Source organism: Haliotis cracherodii, unplaced genomic scaffold, assembly GCF_022045235.1.
Source record: "Haliotis cracherodii isolate W230 unplaced genomic scaffold, xgHalCrac1.p SCAF_16, whole genome shotgun sequence".
NCBI lineage: Eukaryota > Metazoa > Mollusca > Gastropoda > Lepetellida > Haliotidae > Haliotis > Haliotis cracherodii.
This window is the reverse complement of record NW_027266271.1, coordinates 19,233,660-19,259,266: the sequence shown is the minus strand read 5'-3', so window position 1 is coordinate 19,259,266 and position 25,607 is coordinate 19,233,660. Positions and strand designations below refer to the sequence as shown.

Genomic DNA, 25,607 nt, shown 5'->3' with positions numbered 1-25,607 from the left:
GTTTAATAATTAAAACCAGTAATGACATCTATTTTTAAGAGACATCACTAAATTGTCAAACACTCGTTTTTAAGACATTGATGACGCAAGTTGCTCACTGTGATCAATCTGAGGCGGGAGTGACGTAGCGATGGAGTCACGTGCAAACAGGTCGGAACAAACCGCGGTGACTCCTACTGTGTGATGTATATCGTCTCTGTGCATCTTGTCAACAGCGGGGATAACGCACACGTCCTATTAACCCCCTTTGCAGTCTCTAATTAGTACAAGAAATATTAGAACAATATGTTCTGTCAGGAATAGGGTACAGAGTGTATTGTAGAGAACGCAATACTTCCAACGAATCTTTAGTTTTTGAACATATCTCTACTTCAGCTTTGTGAGTGAGTGAAGGGGGAGTATGGTTTTACGCCTTGACCAATATGCCAGTAACACCACTGCAGGGGACAACTGAAATGGTTTTCATGCATTTTACCCATGTGGGAATCGACGTGACGAACGAACGGTTTAACCACTAAGCTACCAACCGCCCCTGTGGCATTGCGGGTAATACACAATATATTATTTTGTATGTTTGAATGTTTTTATCGCCGTTTACAATATGACGGTTGTTCAATGGGAGAGCAATGTCTTACGTGACGCAGATCTAAGACGTTTAACGCTATCGAGAACCCGCCGACACGTGTACGATTCTGTCAAACCAATCAGGGATTCGAACACACGTTCATGGGATCATGGCATGATTCAAAGACCAACCGCGCGGGGTATGGCGGCATTATAGACAAGGCCAAAACAATGGTGATTTTGATACTCCTGAATAAGGGATAAGAATGACCACGGATTAGAATGGACAAGCGGATCCTGACACGGACAAGGGGTCCAACTCTTCACGGCGAATTCCGACGCCGCGTTCGACATAGTAACAAAAGAGATGCTGGTTACTGCAAAACTCGATAACTCATGTCCGGATATAGCGAAAAGGAATCCTGTTATCCGAGTTATTCATCTGGCCAATTTAGCGTTTGAAACCACTGTTCAGAGATGATGCGTAACATCTCTGCCTTGTTTAATATAACCGAAACATTGTACCGCTAAAATGTCACTTGTAAACAACGACTTCAGACATAATAATAACGATTATTTCCATTCTTATACATGCTAACGAAACCCGTGGAGATCAGAGTTAGAATAGGTCCAGCAACCCATGCTTGCCGTAAAAGTCGACTATGCTTGTCGTAAGAGGCGACTTACGGGATCGGGTGGTCAGGCTCGATGACTTGGTTGATGCATGTCATCGTATCCCAATTGTAGCAGAAATCTTGACATTCCAAGGGTCAGTTCGATACTTCCAGAAGGCGCTCTAGAATTCTAACCTTGACCTTTTTCACTGACAACTTTGTACGACGAATAAGAGCCTAAGTGATGCCGGTCTTAGAATATTTCAGTTCTATCCCGGCGTGGCAGATCTATATTAGGGAGCCCTAGTGTCGCAGGTCGTAGAACCTCAACACAACAGTGCAACTCACAAGCATGAAGTTTGAGAATGATGCTTGTGTGGGTTTATGAGGATGCACTTGATGTATAAGGCTAAAAAAAACCACGCAATGTTTCTCGAGTATCGCCTCCGCGTCAAGTTTCATCCTGCGTGTGGGTAACTTTTATTGCCGGAAAAAATAAAGTTTTTCAAAATCCAAGCGCCATATGAAGCAGAATCTGATATCCATAAAATAAACTACCTGACAGCTGACATTTTATTACTGTACCGAGTTCAGTGTGTGCCTAAAGTCCTACGTTACTCGTTACTTTTTCATTTGATTTTCCCCAAACAGCGTTGTCTTTGGTTTAGTTTGGTTTGTTGTTTAACGCCGCACTCAGCAATATTCCAGCTATATGACGGCGGTCTGTACATAATCGAGTCTGGACCAGACAATCCAGTGATTGATATCATGATCATCGACGCAATTGGGATACGATGACATGCATCAACCAAGTCAGCGAGCCTGACCACTCGATCCCGTTAGTCGCCTTTTACAACAAGCATAGTCACCTTTTTACGGCAAGCATGGGTTGCTAAAGACCAAGTCTACCCCGGAATCTTTACGGGTCAAACAGCGTTGTCGGTTAGATACTGCTTTGAGTATAAAGGTTCGTAAAAAAACACACGCTTTAGGTTAAGTTCGATCATCTTTCTGATCACGTAAACTGGGAACCGACAAGTTATCTCTATTTTGTTCCCCCTATTTCTGAAACAGCCGGATATTAAAGTGTACTGTATTTTTAAATTTGCCTTTGGTATAAACATCACGTGTCACGCGATCACATGTATTATTTATAAATTTATAACATTTATAACATTTATCACAATCCCCGGTATCACATCCACATAGGTTACTCAAAGACATTATGATGAATAAAAAATATGTTTTTTTTATCAGTTTGCCGTCGCAAACCAGTATTTCCACAAATCGATCTACATGCTTATTCGGGGCAGAATAGGTCTTACGCAACCCATGCTTGTCGTAACAGCTGCCTAACGGGATCGGATGGTCAGGCTCTCTGACTTGGTTGTTGCATGCCTTCGCATCCCAATTGCCTGGATCGATGCTCATGACATTTATCACTGGATTGTCTGGTCCAGACTCGATTATTTACAGACCGCCGTCATAAAGCTGGCATATTGCGGAGTGCGGCGTTAAACAACAAACATGCTTATTCATGAAAGCATTAACAATGGATTTCGCGATATACAGATATATATGTCGCGAAATATGAGGTTATGCATGTTTGAAAAATGTACTTATTTGGTTGTAAAATCGAATTGTGGAAGAAAATACGTGCATCATCTAGTTGTCCAATTTTTTTAATGGACGTGAACTAGTCACGTGACACCCACGTGTGTTTTTAAGCAAGGTTTGATTGTTTGTTTGTTGTTTAACGCCATTCTCAGCAATATTTCAGCTACATGACGGAGGTTGGTAAATAATCGAGTCTGGTCCAGACACTCCAGTGATTGACATCATGAGCATCGATCCACGCAATTGGGATCGATGACATGCATCAATCAAGTCAGCGAACCTGACCATCCGATCCCCTTAGTCGCCTCTTTAGACAAGCACAGCCGCCTTTAAGCAAGGCCCTTTTCAGGTGTATTTTTAATACTTCGTGACAAGAGTTTTTCACATTTCATGAAAACGAGCAAAAGTAAAATGTGTCAAGATTACGTGCACGATATAACGGGTTGCTAGTCATTGCTCATTTAGAAAATCCTTCAACGTAACATGGAAATGCCACATTGTGTGTTCTCGTGTAATGTCACTATTTCATTCGTCGAGCTCCATGTATGTGCAGCAAAGTAGTTTGTCAAGATTATGACTCATAATTTCATAAATATGTACAAAGTCACTTCTTTAACGTGTCAGTAGGTGTATTTACATTGGTTCCTCTCGGGGTGAAAGGTCAAATTGGTTTGAGTTTCAATTATGTTGTTACATGCAATGTGCATAATATTGACATCCGGCGCTCGGTCAATAATGTTAGTAAGTCTTAACACAAATGATTATTAGTTTAAATCATAATTTGTAGATTATATAAGTAATAAGAACAAGTTTTACCTATAAAAGACTGACGAGATCGGGTGGTCAGGCTCGCTGACTTGGTTGAAGCATGCCATCGATCCCAATTGCGTGGATCGATGCTCATGATTTCAATCACTAGATTGTCTGGTCCAGACTCGATTATATACAGAACGCCGTCATATAGCTGGAATATTGCTGAGTGCGTGGTGAACCAACCAAGCGAAAGGATATCGTGTTTCTAACAACCCATCGCACCCCAACCCCACAAAACCCAGCCGTACAACACTGGATTGATGAATTTATATAAAAGGACGCAGCACTAAACATGCCTTTGGTTAGTTGCGTTGCTTGGTTGGTTGGTTGGTTTGTTGTTTAACGCCGCACTCAGCAATATTCCAGCTATGTGACGGCGGTCTGTAAATAATCGAGTCTGGACCAGACTTTCCAGTGATTGACATTATGAGCATCCCGTTGGTCGCTTTTTACGACAAGCATAGTTGTCTTTTACGGCAAGCATGGGTTGCTGAAGACCTATCCTAGCCCGGATCTTCACGGTTTACCTTGTGCCTTGTTCTATACCTTGTGCCTTGTTCTATACCTTGTGCCTTGTTCTATACCTTGTGCCTTGTTTGGCGCCAATTCGCCTACTCATCATCAACCTTTTGCACATAGTATATGTACCTAGACAACAACAAAAAACGACTGACCGTTTTGTTTTATTTGTTGTTGGTGGCGGCCTGTAAATAATCGAATCTGGCTCTGACAATCCAGTGATCGATTCTGACCCGCGACAGAAACAGTTCGTATTAATGCCCGCGTATTTGTCAAAATATTCACACACAAAATCCGTTTTGATTCTTAATTGTTTAACGCCACAGTCAATAATATTCCAGCTATATGACGGCAGTCTGTACATAATCGAATCTGGACCAGACAATCAACTGACTGATATCATAAGCATAGGTCTACGAAATTGGTATACGGGGACATACATCAACCAAGTCACCAAGACTGATCACACGATCCCGTTACGACAAGCACAGTCGCAAACATGGGTTGCTGAAGACCTGTTCTTGCGCGGCTCTTCACAGGAAAAATATATATAAAAATTCAGTATCTAAAATTTAAATTCAGTTTAATCCAGTATTTGCACTTGACGAAGTGGCCTCCGATTCATGACTAACTGCAATTTACAACCTCGCCACATTCCAAACTTGGCCAAATGCGTGATGGTACATCCAGTCTTCGCCAGCCTACGTGTGTTCGTGCACGTGTTCCAGCCTTTATTCTCCAACATCAAAGGCGAGACACGCTTTACATCATTCCGTTACCATGTCAAGTCAGCGCCATGATAAGTATTGGCGATACCTGGGTCTCCTCATCCCTCGGTATACATCTTCATCGTCCTTTCACTTGCGGGGGGTCCCCGGGCTTATTTATTTGGTTGTCCAACTCCTCCATTCGCTCAAAGATGTGCCAACAAAATATAGAAGATGCATAAACAAATTACGATCTTGAATTCTATTAGATCCGACTCGCCGTCCGTGATATGTGCTTGGTTACCTTTGAAAACTCCTCCAGTTGCCAAGACTATTAATCATCGGGGGAGTACTTTTCGTCTTGCTGCGAGTCTTGTAGACTAAACTCTTGCTCCCTACTTCAGCCACTTACTGAAATGTTTCATTTGATGTGGAGTTTACACCAGAATTGATTTAGAACAGATGGTAATATTCGAGGACTTATTTATTTTGCAAATGTCAACGTATGTTAATGGATCCGAAAGGCCTTCTACTCGAGTGGACGTCCTATTTTAAGAAACTAAAATATACACGAATGATTTAAAGACAATTAATTAACATGAATTTTGAACTTTTTTCAGCCTACGTATTACGTATTACTCAATGTATACGGATTCGTACGTTCATACAGACATGACGTGGTCAGTCAGATAGCTACTGCTTAGTTTGTTTATTTGTTGTTTAACGCCAGCTATATGACTGCGGCCTGTAAATAATCGAGTCCGGACAAGACAATCCAGTGATTCACATCATGATGTAACTGTTATATATTATTTCAGCAAACATACAAGACATATTAAAGACAAGATTAAAATTAATCTACATTGTATTAAAAATGAAATATTTACCGTTAAAAGTACTGATAAATATTTATAGATTACATCACCACGCATTGCAAATTCAACCAAATCGGGTTGATTCCTAACTGGGTCGTTATTCAAGTAAATAATAAACTGTGATTTTATATATCCTTTCAAACGACTTTAATTTCACATTAAACATTGTCTTTTAGACATTTTGTAATAAAATACACAGATATAATCTATTAAAAAAGCAATAAATCCGAGACCAAGGATCGCAGCCAATCGCATGATAATACGTATTCCGTAAAATTTTGAATCGGTTCAAAACGTCTTGTGACGATTCAATATTTATGTGGCATGTAACCCGTTTTCCACGGCGGTGGCGGGTTGTTTACATCATTACAACGATAAGTCACAATTTGGGGGAAAGGTCTACTCCCCCACGGAATCGAGTTCAGATATTTCCTGTATGATGCAAACAGAAGGCACTCGGAGCATGCCACCCCGCACGTACATATGCTGCATACGAGTTTCCTTCATAACACACTCAATGAATATTGTAATTGAGAGTCGAGTTTTTATATATGCTGATCGAAAGAAGTAATGCAACGGATATTTAAAGCGGTTGGATATTCCGGAAGCACAAGATGGTCAATAAGTGTCAAACCATGCAGAACATCATTTCTATCATTTCACCCTATCATATTTTTTAAAGTGATTAAATATTATTCGGCAATATTTCATGTTCCCTTATTTCCTTCCATCAGTATATGTAAAAACTAACGCGTCTCACATACTCACTCACACTCATTCAGAACCCTTTCCTGGAACTCCTCAGCGTTAAAAGAAATGTCTAACAATTGAATTTTTATGATAATTGAATCGTACTTGACGTAGTATCTCCTACGCATCTATATATTCATGAGATAATTAGTTGCAGTTGAAATATGTATAATCAAGAACATCGATGAAGGAAACCTACGTTTAAATTTTCGATATGGGTTACTATTGGGATATTAACGGTATTTGCAGATGCACAGCATTTGTGACGTATTTAAGGCACGTGTCAGTTATATTCTTCTAGTCTTCGAATGTCGCTCGATGTCTTCCTTTAAGGTGATCCGTATTCAGCGATGCGTTCACATTGTTTTACAATGAGCCGAAGAACGCCATCTGTTGGGTGTGTGTCACTTTGCGTAACCTCAGACAAAAATACACCAATGACTGCGATCATATTCTAAGCAGACCACCGAAGGAACTGTGGTTTGTGTTCGTGATGGCCATTACGTACATCCTGTCTGAGATATCGTAAATAACAGTTGTGAGAAATGGAGGACATCTGCGGTGTCCCGATAAATCAGGACTATCGTGACGACTCGTGTCATTCCGAGACGTCCAATAGGTCACGGAAAGGGACGAGTGATTACGAACGATAACAGAGTCTAAAATACCGAATTAAAAGAAAGGAAGGTATTTTCAGATCTTTGATTTAATGGATATGTCTCACTGTGTTCAGTTAGCGAACTGTTGCTATGTTTGGCAATCGTTTTCATCAATAGCTAGGTAATTATAACGCACGGAGCTTGATGTAACGTTTTACGCTTGTGTACTTATTAATCATTTACGATGTCACTTCTTTGCTGTGAAAAATACTCAATGTGACGCACAGGAACTGAGGCTGCGGGGGATTTTAATATTTAATCCTACTCATTTAAGATCAAGGGGGCGAGAGAACAATCAGGAGAATCTCGTTGGGGCACTAAATCACAACTTCTATTGTCCAAAAACCTCTAAATACAAGGGTCGCAGTATCGATATTCGATTTGGCAAGTGATTGATTGTTGGGTCGATATTCGATTGGGTTAGTGACTGATTGTTGGGTCGATATTCGATTGGGTTAGTGTCTGATCTTTGGATCGATATTCGATTTAGCTAGTGACTGATTGATGGATCGATATTCGATTTAGCTGGTGATTGATTGTTGGATCGATATTTTATTGGGTTAGTGGCTGTTGGATCGATATTCGACATTGGATGTGACTGAAAGTTGGATCGATATTCGATTGGGTTAGTAGGAATCGAACCCAGGTCTTAGGTGTGGCGACCAAACGCTGTCACCACTGAGCTACCGTACCGTCGTGGCGCGTGTGAGTTAATGTTGGTTAAACAGTAGAGGTACTGAAAGTGGACTGGACAGAAAAACAATGGTGAATAGAGTCATACCATCAGGAGGGACGAGTGCTCAATAGGGCTGACAAATTCCTAAACATTGCCAGGCAGTTCCCAATTCAAAGACTTCACACAGGAATGTTCACTTTTGGTAAAACTCGATGGAATAACGGTTGGTTGGTTGGTTTGTTGGTTGTTTAACGCCGGACTCATCAATATTCCAGCTATGTGACGGCGCTCTGTAAATAATCGAGTCTGGACCAGAAAATCCAGTGACTGATATCATTAGCATCGATCTATGCAATATGGGATCGATGACATGCATCAACCAAGTCAGCGAGCCTGACCACCCGATCCCGTTGGTCGCATTTTACGACAAGCATAGTCACCTTTTACGGCAAGCATGGGTTGCAGAAGACCTATTCTACCCCGGAATCTTCACGGGTCCGATGTAATAACGGAGTACTCTGGACCCGTTAGTGTTCGTTCGCCAAACCTAAGACCGGTGTTCAATTACAAACTACGGTATAACATCTGAGGTTGGGACTGGTATAGTGAATACAGAAACGTCAAGAAAAGAAAATTCACTTTCCAAATTCACTAAATAACAATAATGAATAAGCAGAAATAACCAAGCAGTCCCCAGTCCCCAGTTCCATGCAGAACCGTTCACATTTGATTAAACTGAATTCGAAATATCTGATGAAAAACTACAGTCGTAAAATTACGAAGATTCATAGAGCAAGCCACGCAGTGTGGCCAGATGATAAAGGCGTGCGGGCGCCGAACCAAAGCCTTAGGTTCGATTCCCATGATGATTGACGTACATTATGTTGTTTTAATGCTGCTACAAAACACAAACCTACGCTGCCACCTTCCATAAATCCAAGAGTTCGCTCGTCACGCCGAAGACCTGGGTTCGATTCCCGACATGAATACAATGTGTGAAGCCCATTTCTGGTGTCCCCCGCCGTGATATTGCTGGAATATTGCTAAAAGCGGCGTAAAACCATACTCACTCACTCACTCACTCACTCCATAAGGCTGCTGATAACCAAAAGCCTTGAACCATCCATGGGTGAAATAACTACTATTAGTAAGCAAATTTAAAAGTCACCAGGAAAATATCATTTCCAAAAGACACAGGTCGACGGAATGCTCCAATATATAACTTACATCAAAACCAAGGTGGCCACTGGAGCCAAATGTAGCTGTATAATTGGCATCGTTTTGTCGGCCATTCATCACCAGTGGATAAAGACACCCAAACCCTATCAAGGCGATCGTTTATAACAGAATTACACGGAAACAACCAGAAAATCGCTTGTAATTCCCCTGTCTGGGTCAGTCGTACTAAATCTGATTAATTCCCCAATTTACGTGAAAATTATCGACGATATATGATTATTTGTGGCCAAAAGGGTGTCTGGTACCCAGTGATCTGGTTTGGGATGCTGGACTCAGAATGGGGCACAAGGATACTGGATCTAGCATCATTGCCCTGTTTCCACAGAATACGGCCTATCCCAACGAATTGGTCATTAAGCGCTTTGACGCAACACCTTTATGAAAGACGTAGGAATGCTGTGTTGACTTTTTTTTTTTTTGTTATTCGATTATTTACAGACCGCCGTCATATAGCTGGAATATTGATGAGTCCGGCTTTAAACAACCAACAAACCAACCAATGGTTGATGCACGATATTGTTTCCCAATGGCGTAAATCGATGCTCATGATGTCAATCACTGGATTGTCTGGTCCAGACGACTCAATTATTAGCAGGCCGCCGTCGCATAGCTGGAATATTGCTGAGTGCGGCGTCAAACAACAAACAGACAAAACAAAACCTCCCAGCCATTAGACACTGAATCTTATTTAAAAACACAGAATAATGTTGTGGCTTGAGCGTCTGCCCGGAGAGCGGAACTTCAGTGGTTCGATCCCCGGCCGCGTCACACCAGATAACGTTTAAAGATGGTACCTCTTGTTACCCTCCTGGCGCTCGGCGTTAAAACAAAGCCTGGTCGGTACGGAGTCAGTATACTGTGTCAGGGTTGGGTATCCATATTAAACTGCGATATGGTATATCAGTGGGCTAGCATCATAAAAAGTAAGTCCGGATTGGTACATGCAACAACGACCCGGGAAGATCCGGGTTAGAATAGGTCTTCAGCAACCCATGCTTGCCATAAAAGGCGACTTTGCTTCTTTGTAAGAGGCGAGTAATGGGATCGGGTGGTCAGGCTCGCTGACTTGGTTGATCCATGGATCGATGCTCATGATGTCAATCACTGGATTGTCTGTTCTAGACTCGATTATTTACAGACCGCCGTCATGCAGCTGGAATATTGCTGATTGCGGCGTTAAACAGCCAACAATGCATGCTGCAACACACACACACGTGCATGCACATTGCCATATAAGGGCAATAATATTGAACTCGACGTTAAACCCCATCTCACTTCACCTTAACGACATGCACGGCGCACTGGGGACGTATTCTGTCCATTAATGTCCAAGGGTGGCTTTACATACGTACGTACGTACGTACATATATGTATATATCAATACAAATACTGGATTAGCTGAGGGAGTTCATTGACCGCCTAGAGGTGGAGCGTCCATGATCGGGGGTTCGATTCCCGGCCGCGTCACACCAAATACCTTCATGTCGGTTTGGCGCTCGGCAATATGGGTATAAAAGAAGGACTGGTCGGTTCGGAGTCGGTATACTGTGTCTGACTGGGGTATTCATATTTAACTGCGATGTGCTATCTCAGTGGGCTAGCACTATAAAATCGGTATTTAGTCCGTACTAGTACACAGCCACACGCAAACCCACACACGTGCATGCACGTCGCAATTTAAGTGCAATAATCTCTCACCTCACCTCGCGGATTCATTGATACGACTTTCAAAGAGCATACTCTGTTTGTGTGATATATGTAGTTGTCAATATCCAATGTTCCTGTATATTTTCAGGGGCGGTCGGGTAGCCTAGTGGTTGAAGCGTTCGCTCGACCTGGGTTCGATTCCCGACATGGGTACAATGTGTGAAGCCCATTTCTCGTGTCCCCTCCGTGATATTGCAGGAATATTGCTAAAAGCGGCGTAAATCCACACCGCCTCACTCACTCATTCCTGTACATTTTCGACCATCACAAATACATCTATTGTGGCACAATATTAACTCTGATCATGGGACTTTCGTTTGGAATACTCCTGAATGATACGGCCATCTTTAACCAGACTCATCTTACTCATCATCATGATTACAGAATCTTAAAAAAAATCGATGATGAAAAGTTCACAGGGGAATAGTTTCCAGGAGACTGATTCAAAGGATTAGAGGAATCGAACACCTTTGTTTCGTCAAGACATCACACCCTTTTGAAGCCCCCAAACACACTGCCCATTATTGAATAACGTACAAAGCCATGTGTCAACTTCCAAAGTATTCAATTGTAATGCGCATGTATTATTCAAACTCACAATCCGAGTTTATATACAGATCAATATAAAGTCATTTATTCTTTTAAACTAGCCTTCAACCTTGGACACAGATAGGCAATCTGGAGAGATCGATGGACGTCTTCCTCGCGAGAGACACCTGTTTCCATTGCCCTCATCAATCCATTATCTCCAACCACTGTGCTATGGATAAATATTTGATTTCTATAAAACAGGATCAATGGCTGATTAACAAAAGAAATGTGAGATTAGACATTGACTGGGCGGTGACATCAACACCCTTGTGTATTGCATGCGATACGTTGTGGATTTCGCTTGAAAACGTGTCAATTTCAGAGGCAGTGTTGTAAGTTGCATTACAAGAAGAACGGTCCATTTTTCAAATGGACATTGAGCGATTTCTTAACAATCCTTAAAGCAGTAGCGCACACAGACGACTCTTACATACTGCTTTGAAAAACAAATTCAACACACGATTTTGTTATAATTTAAAAAAAAAAAGTTTTTGTTTTTTGGGTATGTATAATATATTGATTAAGAAAGTAGAATGTTGTATGCAAAACTAAATCCTTACATGCACATCACATTAAAAAGCAACAACTTCATTATGCTTATATAAAATTAATAACAGTTATAGAACATATGTAATATCTATTCTTTGCACAAGCCATTGCTTGTGGAACAAGGGAGGTCACTCTAATTGATGCCCGAGGAAAGGGGGGTAACTCATTCGCGCCAGCAATGTTAAATCAAAAGACACTTTGTCACTTGTCAGTATTAATGGACGGGATTGTGGAGATGCTGACAAACAGCTCCATCACACATATTAAATTAATTTACACCCTTTCCGAAAAAATATACACTTGATTTAACTCACTTTTAATTGTAACTATCCTGGCAAAAAACACAAATGTCATCAACTCGCGTATCAGGCACTGTCGTTCATCTGACGCGATAATTGGATGTGTGTGAACGGATCTACACAACAACCATTTTAACCATGCCACTGTAAGTGCGATTTACAAATGTAATTTTACAAATTAGCATTGACTTATTGCCACACTGAGACACTCGACAAAGGCATCAGCGACGTATCCAACGGAACAAACTCAATTTGGAGCTTGAGATTAATGTTTATTTAATCTGCCTCGCAGTTGTGTTTTGATGACTTCATGGCATTTTAATGATAATTTACTGCTATACGTACCTCCTTGAAATCTCCTGAGTGTCAGCTGATCATTTGGTATTGAAGGATCAGCCATTTGTGACTAATGATCCAATAATAGGGCGGTGTTTCACTAAATTTTTCAACTGTCGTCTCGGAGTAAGGCAGGTCGTAAAAGTCACAAGGAGGTGTCAGAAAAACAATTTTTCAAACAAGCTTTTGCGGTGATCGATTTAGCTACCGAAATAAATGGAAGAATGATAAACGATGGAAGAGCAAGTAAAACTGCTCACACTGTCTCGTTTACAGTGGAAAATAATTCCCGTTTTTTGAGCCCACCATGTGGTCGGACGCATCGCTCGCAATCAAGTATTAGCCATTTAAATGTGAGGGCTTTCCACGCCATTGTAATATTGCAGGAAAGGGGACATTCGAAACCCATTAAAATAAGACGGTTAGCCTAGTGTGATTTATGTGCAATGCTTTTATTCTCACATAACGGCTATTTCCTTGCCTTACCTCCCAGTTGGCAGCCATTACAGTCTCAAAGCTGGTAAAGTGAGGCCGACTTGGTTTTCTCCAAAAGTGGGAATGGGATACGAAAAGATAGATCAAAACTACGGAATGTACCTCCTGAAGACACGACAATTTTTCATACACAGGTTTCCGCCGTGACAAGGTCAGTGTCAGATGAATTATCACTATCTTATTTTCTTCCTCTTCGCAGGGGATACAAGCACCCCTGGGGTACCCTGAAAGGCGTTCTCCATCAACTTGTTAAAACGGTTTGGCATCCGTAGTATCTGAGTGGCCTACCCAGTTAACTTACCCCTGGACCCAAGGTCTAGTTACGGCCACATGACATACATATTCTGCGCTAGCTGGCATCTTTTATGAGTTGGCTTCTTGCTATTTCTCAAATTACTATCCGTTTTGTTTGCTTGGGAGCAGAATGTTATACTAATCTGTGGTGTAGCACTGTCAACGTCAGTGTCGAAGTGTCATAGTGATTTTTCTTGTACGAGAGATATAATTACGTGAAGGTAAATAGCATGGCTTGCTGTGAATAGCTGGATTAGCGCCAGAGATTGTCAGGCAGCAAAGCAGAAATTCAAACAGGGTTATTAATCACGACACCAGTCTAACTGTCATGGTAATCTTTCCAAATGCAACTTGCATTTTTTTAGGAATTTAGCTTTTTAAACGTTATCGAAATGATATTGTACGTATCCTATTCGTGCGCCGAACCAACTGGAGAACGTTATATAGACATAGCTCTTTTGGGAGGAATGTTGTGTACAGCTGAAATTATGTTTAATGTGACCTTATACATACCTCGTTAAATTTACATCTAGTAAACTGTAACTGTTATATTTGTTGTACATGTATTCCCATGTTAAACGCAGCTATGTATAGTTTCCTGTTTCTTGTAAACACGAACTAACATTACTAAGTAAACATTAAAACTCTGATAAAAAACTGTTTACAGTTCAGCATAACCTTAAACAAATATTATTTCACGGACATTTATCTCGTTCTCGAAGATAAAAAAATCGATACGGGTTTTTTTCAAATCCTACATATTACGAGACATGTTAATCTTTAATTAAAATCTGGAGAAAAGATAATTCGGTTCCATTTGCATAGATGACCTGTGAAGGAAATATTAAGATAGAAATCGGCCGTGTTTTGCTGCAGAAGTTGTACAATTTTGAAAAGAAACTTGAGTGTTCATATCTCGATGACTACATCTTGCTGTCACTCAAAATGTCCCCTTTCTCACATTCGTCAGTTTCACATGAAACACACACCCATGGACTGTCCGCCCTCCCCATTTCAGAAACAAATTACCGTTTGAAAAAGCATGCGGAACGCACTACCTTAAAATTGGTACTGAAAAAAGTCAAGTATGATTAAAACATATGCTTAATGTAGACTTAAGGCAGAGAAAGGACGCTTAACAATACTGCACATGCTGTAGAGCTAGAGTCGTTGTAACATTATTCCTGGTAATCGCTAATATATTCTACTCTGATTCTAAAGACACACTATCACGCGTTGACATTTGTTCCCAAGCTTAATATGCCATAAATATACGCCAGGGCCACTACACGCAGTAGCTGTGTACAATGAAATAACTATATACAGCCATTCACACATATTTGGTCTGCAACTGATGGATACAAGCCAAGCAAGCACCGTAAAACTTTATGACTGTTAGCTTTCAAAAAAGTGTTTGTGACTTTGGAAAATGTTCCAAAACCGCGAGAAACCAATAATGTTTGACAAAACGAGAACAGAAGTTTATTTTCCGCTAAGTTAAGTTGCCAACGTTCGTCTTGCGTCTGATAACGTGATTTGAAACTATTCATTCAATTAAAAGTAAGGGCATTTCACATACGTTTTGCACACGTGTTATTTCTTATTTATTTATTTATTTATTTATTTATTTATTCTATTCTACCCATCTATCTTTCCATTGTGTCATATATTTCTTTTAATTTAGCATTTACAAAAGTACTAATAAACAACAAATTTTAAATATTACAGCGTTACAAGCGACCGATTTAATAATCTGACAAAACGAAATCAACGGTCACTCATACAAACTTTCAAACAATACTATAAACATGCCATGTGCTCAAATTCTACCTCGAGTCAAAGTACAAGAAGTATACTTTTTACAAAGAAAAAAAAAAAATATATATATATATACTTTTACGAAGACGATATTACATTGCCATCGAACAGCCTTACAAACTAGACACTTCGTGAGTATGTATATGGGAGGAAAGATGGATAACCGCAGGAATGTGCGTGTCTGATTCAGTCGTATATCTTCTTGTTACATTACTCGAGTCAGACGAAGTCACAGCCCCCTCGTAGCGGGTCAGTGGTTTCCACGAGTTACCGGGGGCTTGACACAAATACTCTGTCCTTTTAGTTACAGCATCGGCTTAGTGTCTGCCACTTGTAAAACTATTTCTAAATTTAAAATGGAATACAACCAGATATCCGGAGATTAGGATGGCGTTTGCAGTAAAAGTGAATCATTGCATATCCGCGAAATTGTTCTATTCTTTATGCATTATTTGTGGCATTTTACTGAATATCACACTCTTGAAATGTGTTTGTATTTGAAATAAAACAAATTAAGAGCATTTTGTCATGCATTCGAAGCGGTTTTTGTATCACCATAGTGTTCTGTTTGTGGGTAATAGGTTTCGTCCTTAAAATATTTGGACGTTTTATGAATATTAAACGCAATAATTGCCTTGCATAATTTTACTGACAAAGTAGTGCATTGGCTTCTTTTGATGCACCGTGACATTAAACCATGGAGTGAAAGTTAACATATTTCCAACATTAACCGAAAGGATAACTAGTTTCAAAAGAAATATGTTATTAAACATGGCAACAATTAAAAACATTGTTTATCCTAATTGTTTTGTATGCAAAGGCATAAGAAACAAAGACGAAAATTAAACAATAATCGTGTCAACAATTCAATAATATGTACTGTAAGCTGTGTCATAATAATTGTGAATGTGTAATATCACTGATTGCAGTTATTAATCAATGCCTGTTTAAAACACATTTTGTAGGAAGTTTGAATGAACATCATTTTATTGAAACGTAATTACAAAAAGGGATATATTCCCTTGACAAAAATAGCTGCAGTATGAACGAAATCACTTTTCAGACTCAGAAACACACAATCATGTTCTTAAACACGCTACAACACTTCTCTATACAAATGATCCCAAGCTCTTAATCGCTCAGTCCGAACAAATATTGTCAGTATAAAGAGAACTGTCACTCATTTCTCAAGACACCGCTGCGATTGAACGAAGAGGCGCATCAACGAGTTGTCAATTGTGATGTCAGTTTCACTTCAACCCATGCATATAGCATGGCGTCTCCTTTCAAATGGACCGTGGTCAGATGAGAAATACACACGAGCGCTGGACATGTTAGATACAGCTGACCATTAATCAAGGTGAAATATTATTCATTGTGAGAGTAACACATTGCTTTTAAATGACATCCCCTGGATGCTGGATCTTGTTCTGAGATTTTAAAGGATATGTGTATGGGTGAGTATAAGTTTAAAAATTAAATAAACTTATCATGCCGATAAATAACAGATATATTGTCTAATATACAATATGTAAAAAAGGACACTTTTCCATTATAATGTTTAACCAAAAAATATTATCATACAAGACGAGCGTTACTTTTAAGTCTGATTTATCGAGAAATGGAAATAAGTATTTCAAGAAAAGAGTGATCGCACAAACGACTCGAATAATGCACTTCAATAAGCTCTTTTATGTTCGAAATGTTTTTTGTATATATAAAAAATAGTTGAATGCGGTCTCATAATGTATGTTCCATATTTCTGTTAAAAGATTCTATTTATGTGATACAAATAGTTTTGTGTTCATATTCCTAAGATTGTTTTATATTGTAAAACGGGTTATGACGTGTTTGTTTGTCTACATAAATACATATTTTCTTCTCATATCGCGAGTTGTGTTGGATGGGTTCAGGTCTTTTCAAAATCAACAAGTAATAAATAACAAATACACAAATAATATTCACACCGCCCCGTGTTTCTGTACAATAATAGTTGTTTTTTTATGTATTATTCGATAGCAAGATACGACCTTATTTCACAGAAAAACTATTACAAATATAAATTAATATTCGTAACAATATTTCATTATTATGACACAGTTGAATAATTGCTCTTTTTATTACTGATGTGTGCTTTGACAAAAAATGATAGATGACAAGGTTTGTTTCATATCAAGCAAAAGATAGGATTATTCTGTCAGAAATATTTGTTTCGCTCTCTCATTTGTGTTTCGGCTCTTTTTTCGGCTCCCCAAGGAGACGGCACGCGAATAAATATTCAATCATTCCTGTTTGAAAGATTATTTTTTTCTTGAAAAATCGACTATTTGTCCCAATCGTGGTTCGTAAAACTAATTATGCGTGTTTTTGACGCCACCAATTAACGGTTTCTCCTGCTAGAGGCGCTTTCAATGCGCGCGCAATTGCACGTGAACATGTTAACTGAACTATATGAACATGTTAGGGTAATTATTCAATATATGATAATTATATTGTTAAATGTTATTTTCAGACATTGTGTAAACTGGCATCAACGGAACGTCACTGTGTTAATTCCGATGTACAAAATATAAGTAAATAAACAACTAAAAACGTCATTAAAAATACACAGAGGACACGACAGTATGAGATTAATAAAAACAAACACTTACCTGAGCATGAAATTATATGACGATCATAATCATTCTAATGTAAATATGAAAAATTAAAGGCAATGTTTTCTACGACACGCATCCACTGAAATATACACATGGCATATAAGCAAACTTTAAATGCAACAGTAAATCGTTCATAATCCGTGCTAATACAAAGTCCACAATGTATGCGAAGTTTTGAGTTAAGTATTCGCGTATAAATTATATTCTTCAAGCGTTGATGAGATAAGATATTCATGGCGTAACTTTACACGAAGAAACAGTGGCAAAATTCTACAAACTACTATATATATATATAGTGAATACAAAATACATAGATATATAAGTTCTGTTGGTAGGTAAATAAATAGAAAACAGCAAATACATAATATTAGACACTCTTCTCATTGTTATAAATAAAAAAATGTTTTATCCATATACATATATGTAAATGAGCATGAAAATGTATCATTAACATAATTCTCTTGACATATATCTGCAATAAACCACACGTAAGGGGCTTTATGAGAATGAGAATTAATCAGAGCAATAAAATCATATGGTATTATGAAGTACGTGGATGCAGATAAAAGTCAACTATCTAAAATCATGAAGATGAACACGTTGTTGTGACTGTCCTCATTAATGCGGAATCGCAATACATAAATAAGTATATAATGTAGTGTTTGTTGTTAACGAATACAGTGAACACACGCAACGGCAACACATGGCAGTCAGGCAACAATCTCCAATGATCACAACGAAATGTTCTAAACAGTTCATGATCATGGTCTATTATGAACAAAAACAATATATTTGTTTTAAAGTTCATATAAAAATAAAACACAGACACAGTACCTTGCGATCGTTTGGTATAGAACTGGGTAGGTAAATCCATAACGTGCAAATGGCAATGTTCAAATCAAAGTTTGAAATTATGTTCCGGAAACTTGTTGTTTTCATTCTAAGAATGTGTATAAGGAGGGGTGTTTTAAACAGCAAAAGCCCAATGATTCATGAGCCTTATATGCGAAAATGGATCTTAAGCTTTGTGCGGGTCATTTGTCTAAAATAGAACACAAATTTGAACACAAATGAAGTTTCTGTCTTTGTTATTTTTCCTGCAAACGCTTCGAAAATCGTTTCTTTTTTCATTGTATCAAGGCATTTGTTTATGTGTCTCGTGGACCTGATTGATGGACCAGTATACAAAAATTAGCATTTTTTATTTGAAACTGCGTAACTTTTAAATGTTTACTTCTCTGTGAGTATTTTCCATAGGCAAACATGGAAAATAATTCCAAAATTCGAAATTGCATTTAAACAAGAAATTATTGTGCACACTGTCAAACTTAACCAAACTATGTATGCGGGGGCACACTTGCAAGAAAACGTTTATTGCAGTGGCGATTAAAAAAGAATTTTCTTCAATTTCTAATGTCGGATGTTTATTTGCTCAGCATTTGCACGAGTTTGCAGTGAGAATTATATTTAGGAGCGATTCGCTGCAGAGTGTTGGCTAACTCTTAACTATTGTTGTCCGACTTTGACTTTGACGCCCTTTGAAAGGAGTTTCCATGTTAAATACATTGTGACGTATAAGATTGATTCGGGGGGATTTTGCGATTCGATTGAAACATTGTATAAATTTGTATGAACCAATTGTTACGTCTTTCCCCGTTCGCATGGATATAAAAGACCCACACTTCACATAAATGTTTATTAAGGCAGTAAAACGTAACTGATGTCATTCACAAATACATTTAATTTCTGCACGCGCGAGTCATATTTATGTCTTAATCATTGATGCCGAATGTTAAAAATTCACACATTGTTACAAGCAATGAAAGAGATGCATTGTGCAGGTGCAGTCATGCTACTTGTCGATAAAAACAATTAAGTGTTCAATTTCACCGTGTTACTGACTATATACGTGTAAACTTTGATATAAATCCACATTTGTGTTAGAAAATATATTCTTCAAAACTGCGAGAATGTGTAAAGGCAGTTAATTTTCGGAATATATACTCCAAGCGTTATTTATATTGAAACGGATTTTTTAAAATGATAAATTAATAATAAAACACGGTTACAAGGAAATCACAATCTAAACTACATTGTATATTTATTTGGAGTGTAATTCTATTTCAGATTACATTAGGAATTCTATCACTGTGGAAACCAACATGTTTAACTCCCATGTGGGTACAAATCTCTGATATAATTCGTGACAGTTTTATCAGATTGGCACAGCGTGGTGCCTGGGATATCATCTGGGCGATCGAGGTATCAGCGTATATTAATTTGCTTAGATTTCAATAAATCACTGTTAATGAATTTTCAAAACATGTTTTCTTCTTGAAGCGTGTGTCTGTGTATTTCTACTTAATTTCACATATTAAAATTGCAGTTATGTTCTGAGACTGTGAAACTATACGGGACTGGTGTTTGTCGACATATTCCCCTTTTTTTGTGTATATAATCTTTATAATACCAGATGCTGAACGAAAAAGTGTTTTTTTTAAAATCATAACAAAATTCAAAGCATTCAAAAGGTAAATATTTTTGTAGTGTGTTCACTGTTTTCTCGCTAAGGCGTATACTCTATAAGGAAAAGGTTCTTTTTATCACAACAATACGACGTGTTATTTGTGTATAGTTTTTCCATTTACAGACTTTGATGTAAAACACGTGTCTATCACTATGCTTAGAACGACATGATGATAATCGATTCGGCCCTTTGAGTGCCCCCTCCGTTTAATCCCTATTCATACTTCGCGCTGTTAAAATATATTTTAAAGATTATAACGCATTTAAAAGGTGTCCTGTTGACGAATTGACTACTTCCCGTGAAAAAAATGTTTGACGCTTAAAGGTCATGACCCATGGTCAAATATAAACGCCAGTCGTCAGCGCTGCTTTTGAAAGAAGCTCCCAAAGCTACTTAAGAGTGATTTATGACTGACCAACAGCTAAACAAGTCACCCTTTTCTAGAATTACCAACTGTCCAGATTCGGGGGACATCTGGTCACCATTTCGGACATGTCAATTGCGTTGACCTCGGTTTCTGGACATTCAACACCGGATACCCATGTTCGCTGTACCTTGTTTACAAAATCTATTGGATGCTCACGTTGTCACATAGTCAATCATTTTTATAATGAAAACGTGCATATAAATAAATGACAATTTGTCATTTTATACTCACTACGAACATACATGACATATGGCCCTTTTCTCGTTAATTGAATTATGGCAAATGTGATAAATAAACTTGGTTTATATGTTTGTGGATAGACACACGTGTATGAAAACATTATCAATCGCCACGAATTATTCAGAGAGTATACGTTTTTAAATTGTTGCCGTTTCGTGAGAAATGTTTTTCCACATAAACGCCAGTCGCTACACAAGTCCGTCTTATGGTTATATTGCTGTGTACGTTAAACAACAAACAAACAACAAACAAACAAATAATGACTATATGACTATGTCTTTCTGGCTACTATACCCGATTGTAAAGCCTTTCTTTCAAATCACAAATACCTAATCTCATGTAATTGTTGACCAATTCTCCCCATCGATTTAATGAATACTCATAATAAACAGGGATTTTACAATGGCATCAAATGTTTTTAATATTTAGAATGAAAATCCTTAAACGGCAAAACTGCTTGGAACACCAGTCAGGCATAAAGACCACTTCTTGGACGCAATCTCCAATCTTGCCTCTCCGCTAAATCGATAACTATGCCCCTTCATACGGGTATTTATTTTCATTTCGTGTCGCGTGTTTTCGCTTTGGTTATTGTTAATAAAGACAAATTTCCCTCCTCCTAAACCAGTGTTTGGCAATTCATTATCTCTTGTCTGAGAACGGGGATTACACTAATACCTCACAGTGGCGTGTTCGCTTTGAGATTTGACAGCAGCCCAGTAGAAGACAACCCTTGATCCCGCAAGCGTGATTGTGGCCACACTTATGTATGTTTTAAGTGGCATGAAAAGCACTGCGCATGCGCAGGCCATTTTTCAATGGTGTGAGTGGCAGCAATGGTGGTTCTACTTTGTAGTCCTTTATCTCTACTTTCACTGAAAATACGTGGGTCTTTGAATATATTTCTTTTTCTTTTTATAGGCGTCAAGTAACACATGCTTGGTGCCTTGAATAACCTTTCTCTTAATGATAGGAGGCTTCTGTTGCAGACTTTCTTTGGTATTTGCAGTTAAACGGCCAATCAGAGTGTTGATATATCACTTTCAATCTGTTTCATATACTGACAAAGTGTAAGAAAGAAATTCAAAAATACATTTCAAGACATCTGGGATTTTTCGTACATTACTCTTAGAATATATATTTTGATATTATGGGGTTTAAAAATATTATTTAACCCGTTATTTCTACATAATTCGTTTTCTGCTTCTTTCTTTTTCTTCGGATTGGGCTTTGAGATGAAGCTTGAGAAAGCTGATGCGTGTGAATGTGGATGAATGTATTTGTTACATGTATGCACTTGTATACATAAATATATTGGATGGTATATTCACAATATCATTGCCCCAACACAAGTGTAAAGTGTGTAACCTACCTTTTCATCTTCCACATCTCGCTTGGCCACACTAAAAACACCGATACCGTAGCTTTGGGTAATAATACAAGTATTTATTTAATGATATACATGAATGTAAGCTGCCAACTTATTATATATTGCCATTTTTATTGTGTACATGATCGACTTGAACCTATTCCAAAGTAATGCAAATAAATTAACAACAAAAAACAATATAACGTGTGAAAGAACTTGCAATGGCACTAACTACACCAGGTTTTTGTCAGAACAAGTGCTAATTTCACGAATGGATTCTTCTCTTCTTAGTAAAACAAACGAGAACATCTTATCTCCGTTACAATTCGATGTGTCTGAAATGTGTTTTAAAACTTTCGTATTTCGTTACAAGCGGGGAAAAACGACTGTCACATTTTTTTTCAATTTTGAATAATGTTTGTGAACTTGGCAGAATTCAGTTGAGTGAGCAACAGTTCATGTCGGTTGCACGGGCGTACTAGTGGTAGGTTTCCTTCATATACTCGGTCTTACAGAACCTGAATTGTAGAAGGCACTGGACACTCGCCCAACTACACCAGAGCCAACTTTGTGTCTATATCGAAAACTACGGTTATAACAAATTCAAAGGGACCACTAATTTTAGTTCCTTATAATCGTCGTTCGTTATAAGCATATATACAGCATAACTACAGCATATCCTAGGGACAAAAAAGTACGTTCGTTTTATCGGTCATTTCGTTATAAGCGTGTTTGTTTTAAACGTAGTTTACTGTATACTGTTGTTTATATGGCGTCTATGCTTGCTTCTCAATTCGTTTGAGTAGTTTTGTTTCTGAAGATTAACTTTGCGTGAGTAACGATTTATTATTTCCGAAGTATTTGTTGATTTGGCCATAGTTAGAATTAGGCTAACACGTGTCTGGTGGTGCATGTCATGGTTGGTTGTGCAATCCTGCTATGGTGGTTGTCGTCGCAGCTGTAGCTGGGGACGTAGAAAGGTACCGGACAACGTAGTTGTAGTTCTTGCAACGTCGCCCAAACGCTCATGCAAAGTCATATGCTACGGTGACATCGGTGTTAATGCGAATCACCGAATTACCAAGTTCGATTCACATTCGGGTTTTGATATACCATTCAGTGTGATGTGAATGCAGTTTTGTTAAACAACATCCAACCCCAGCCACTCTTATGGTTGCCATAATGACATTTCTATCCAGGGAAATCATTCTACATTCTTGACTCTCGTGTCGCAAGGTTGATTTAGAGGTAGTCATTGACCGCTCATTACACTCGCTGCTTAATTCCGAAAACGGGTTTACAGTACTGTATTTGCTACTGCTGACACCGATGGGCTTGCTACACATACATATATGCCTTTGTTTTGCGTAATATGTTGGATAAAGATGTTGTAGTGGTTGTGCAAAAACGAAATTCTGTTGTTGACTATTTAGGTCACGTGTTATGTTAGGTCTTCCAACCTTTAGGTAGCAATCGATTGCTTCCTTTAATCATCGTAGTTAATACAACTAGTGGTCAGTCAGAGTCTGTAACCTCAACATTTCCGGCTTTATGCATTATATGACTCAACTAAGTATTGATGGTTTACATATTAACCCTCAAATGTGAGGTCTTAATTTGATTACAAGATGTAAAGGAAACATGTGTTTGGTTTATTTTTGTGTTATTTCTCTATATTCTAGCCTTTCAATTTATTTAGTTATCTGACAGAAGGGTCGATACAAGTGTAAAATCTTTGTACATTAATCATGTAACTCTGTGTTAACTTTGTTTTTGTTTTTTTTGATATAACAAAATCAACCCTCAACCAAATAAACTAAATAGGGTTTAAGTATGTCAATTTCTCGAGCAGCAGAAAATAAACGAAAGCTCAACAGCCGGGCAAAAGAAAGTATGCACTCAAATTTAGATTTGACAAAAGAATTCCAAACGCTATGAAAACGTTATTATGCTGAAAATAGTCAAAACACTACAAACTTAAGTTGAACAACATCGAATAACCATTTCTCGTTTGTCTTATTTTAGCCACCATCAAACATGGGTGTTAACTTCCTTTTGCCCAGCAGTGTATTTTCTAATATATGACACATGAGAGTTATGTACAAGGAAGTCGTATGTCGCCATCTAAAACTAACCAGATGCCTTAGTGATCAAATTCTCCTTATTAAATCATTCGATCTAACTTTTATATCAGATTGTGTTATCACTATTGGCCTTGATGTTATGATCTTCGAGGTCTGAAACCAGAAGCGTCAACGTGACGTTCAACATTAAACACACAATCTTACACATCATAAAGAAAAGTGGATTAAACGAATACTAATCCAATTTAATGCTCTATTGAGAATCTAGCAGCGGAGACGCTTATCTTTACCAGAGGTTGTAAATCAAGGCCAAAAAATGGTAAAACGCTTTACTTTTCCGACAGTGGCTTAATTTCCGTCGGCCATAAATCTTGGCGCCATTAGCTGACCGCATTCGGCCATCTTGGATGCTATCATTCGGTTCCTGTTGAGCTCGCCTCCTACAAAATTGAGATGTATTTCGGATAAACTCGGACACTGGGGATCGATTTGTACCCTATTTGTGGGCAACAAATGACCATATAATGACCAGAACGCTGACCTATTGGATGGGGGCTTGGGGGGTTTTGATCAACTGCTGAGAGGAATTGACCGCTTGAATAAAAATTGCGGAAAAGCTGAAAATTGGGGTTAGAAGATGGGCAAAATAATAAATCATTTTAATGAACAGTGTCCGTTCTTTGCATGTCTCTTAATATTTCAGAAATATCACGAACAAAATCTAGGTCATCAGAGGCTTGATAAAGCAGACCTATTTCAAAGCTATCAACTGTTATAGGTCCCAATCGACACTAAAAAAGTATTGCGATAAATATTTTCGATTCTTAATTGTTACTTTAATATAAAAAAGGGGATATAAATTATTAACAGATTGCAATTACACTGTAAACGTGAAAGATATGGCTCCATGTTTCTGAAAGAAACGTGAAAACTTGCAATGGATCCACCCCTGAAAGAAATATCGTTATCATGCGATTTACAGTTTGTGAGTGGTTGCGAAAATGCGGATATTGTTTTCAGATTTATATGTACTTTCATAAGATAGTAAAACAGTGTTGACACGCGTTACAAGGCGCGTGTCAGCATGTCAATATCGCCCAACACCGTGCTCCACCATATGATATATCATTCACTAAAAGGGTGTGTTTTCGTGAACAGTGACAAATGATCTCACTTTTCTG

General features: G+C 38.4%; 1 protein-coding gene across 1 annotated transcript in view; it reads left to right on the top strand.

Annotated features, from left to right (window-relative positions):
- The first annotated feature begins 13,083 nt into the window (after positions 1–13,083).
- LOC139463914 (homeobox protein Hox-A3a-like) overlaps positions 13,084–25,607 on the top strand; it is a 120,277-nt gene continuing 107,753 nt past the window's right edge. Inside the window, exon 1 of the mRNA XM_071245336.1 lies at positions 13,084–13,161. The gene's annotated coding sequence lies outside the window, so the exon portion shown is untranslated. The remainder of the gene's footprint in view (positions 13,162–25,607) is intronic.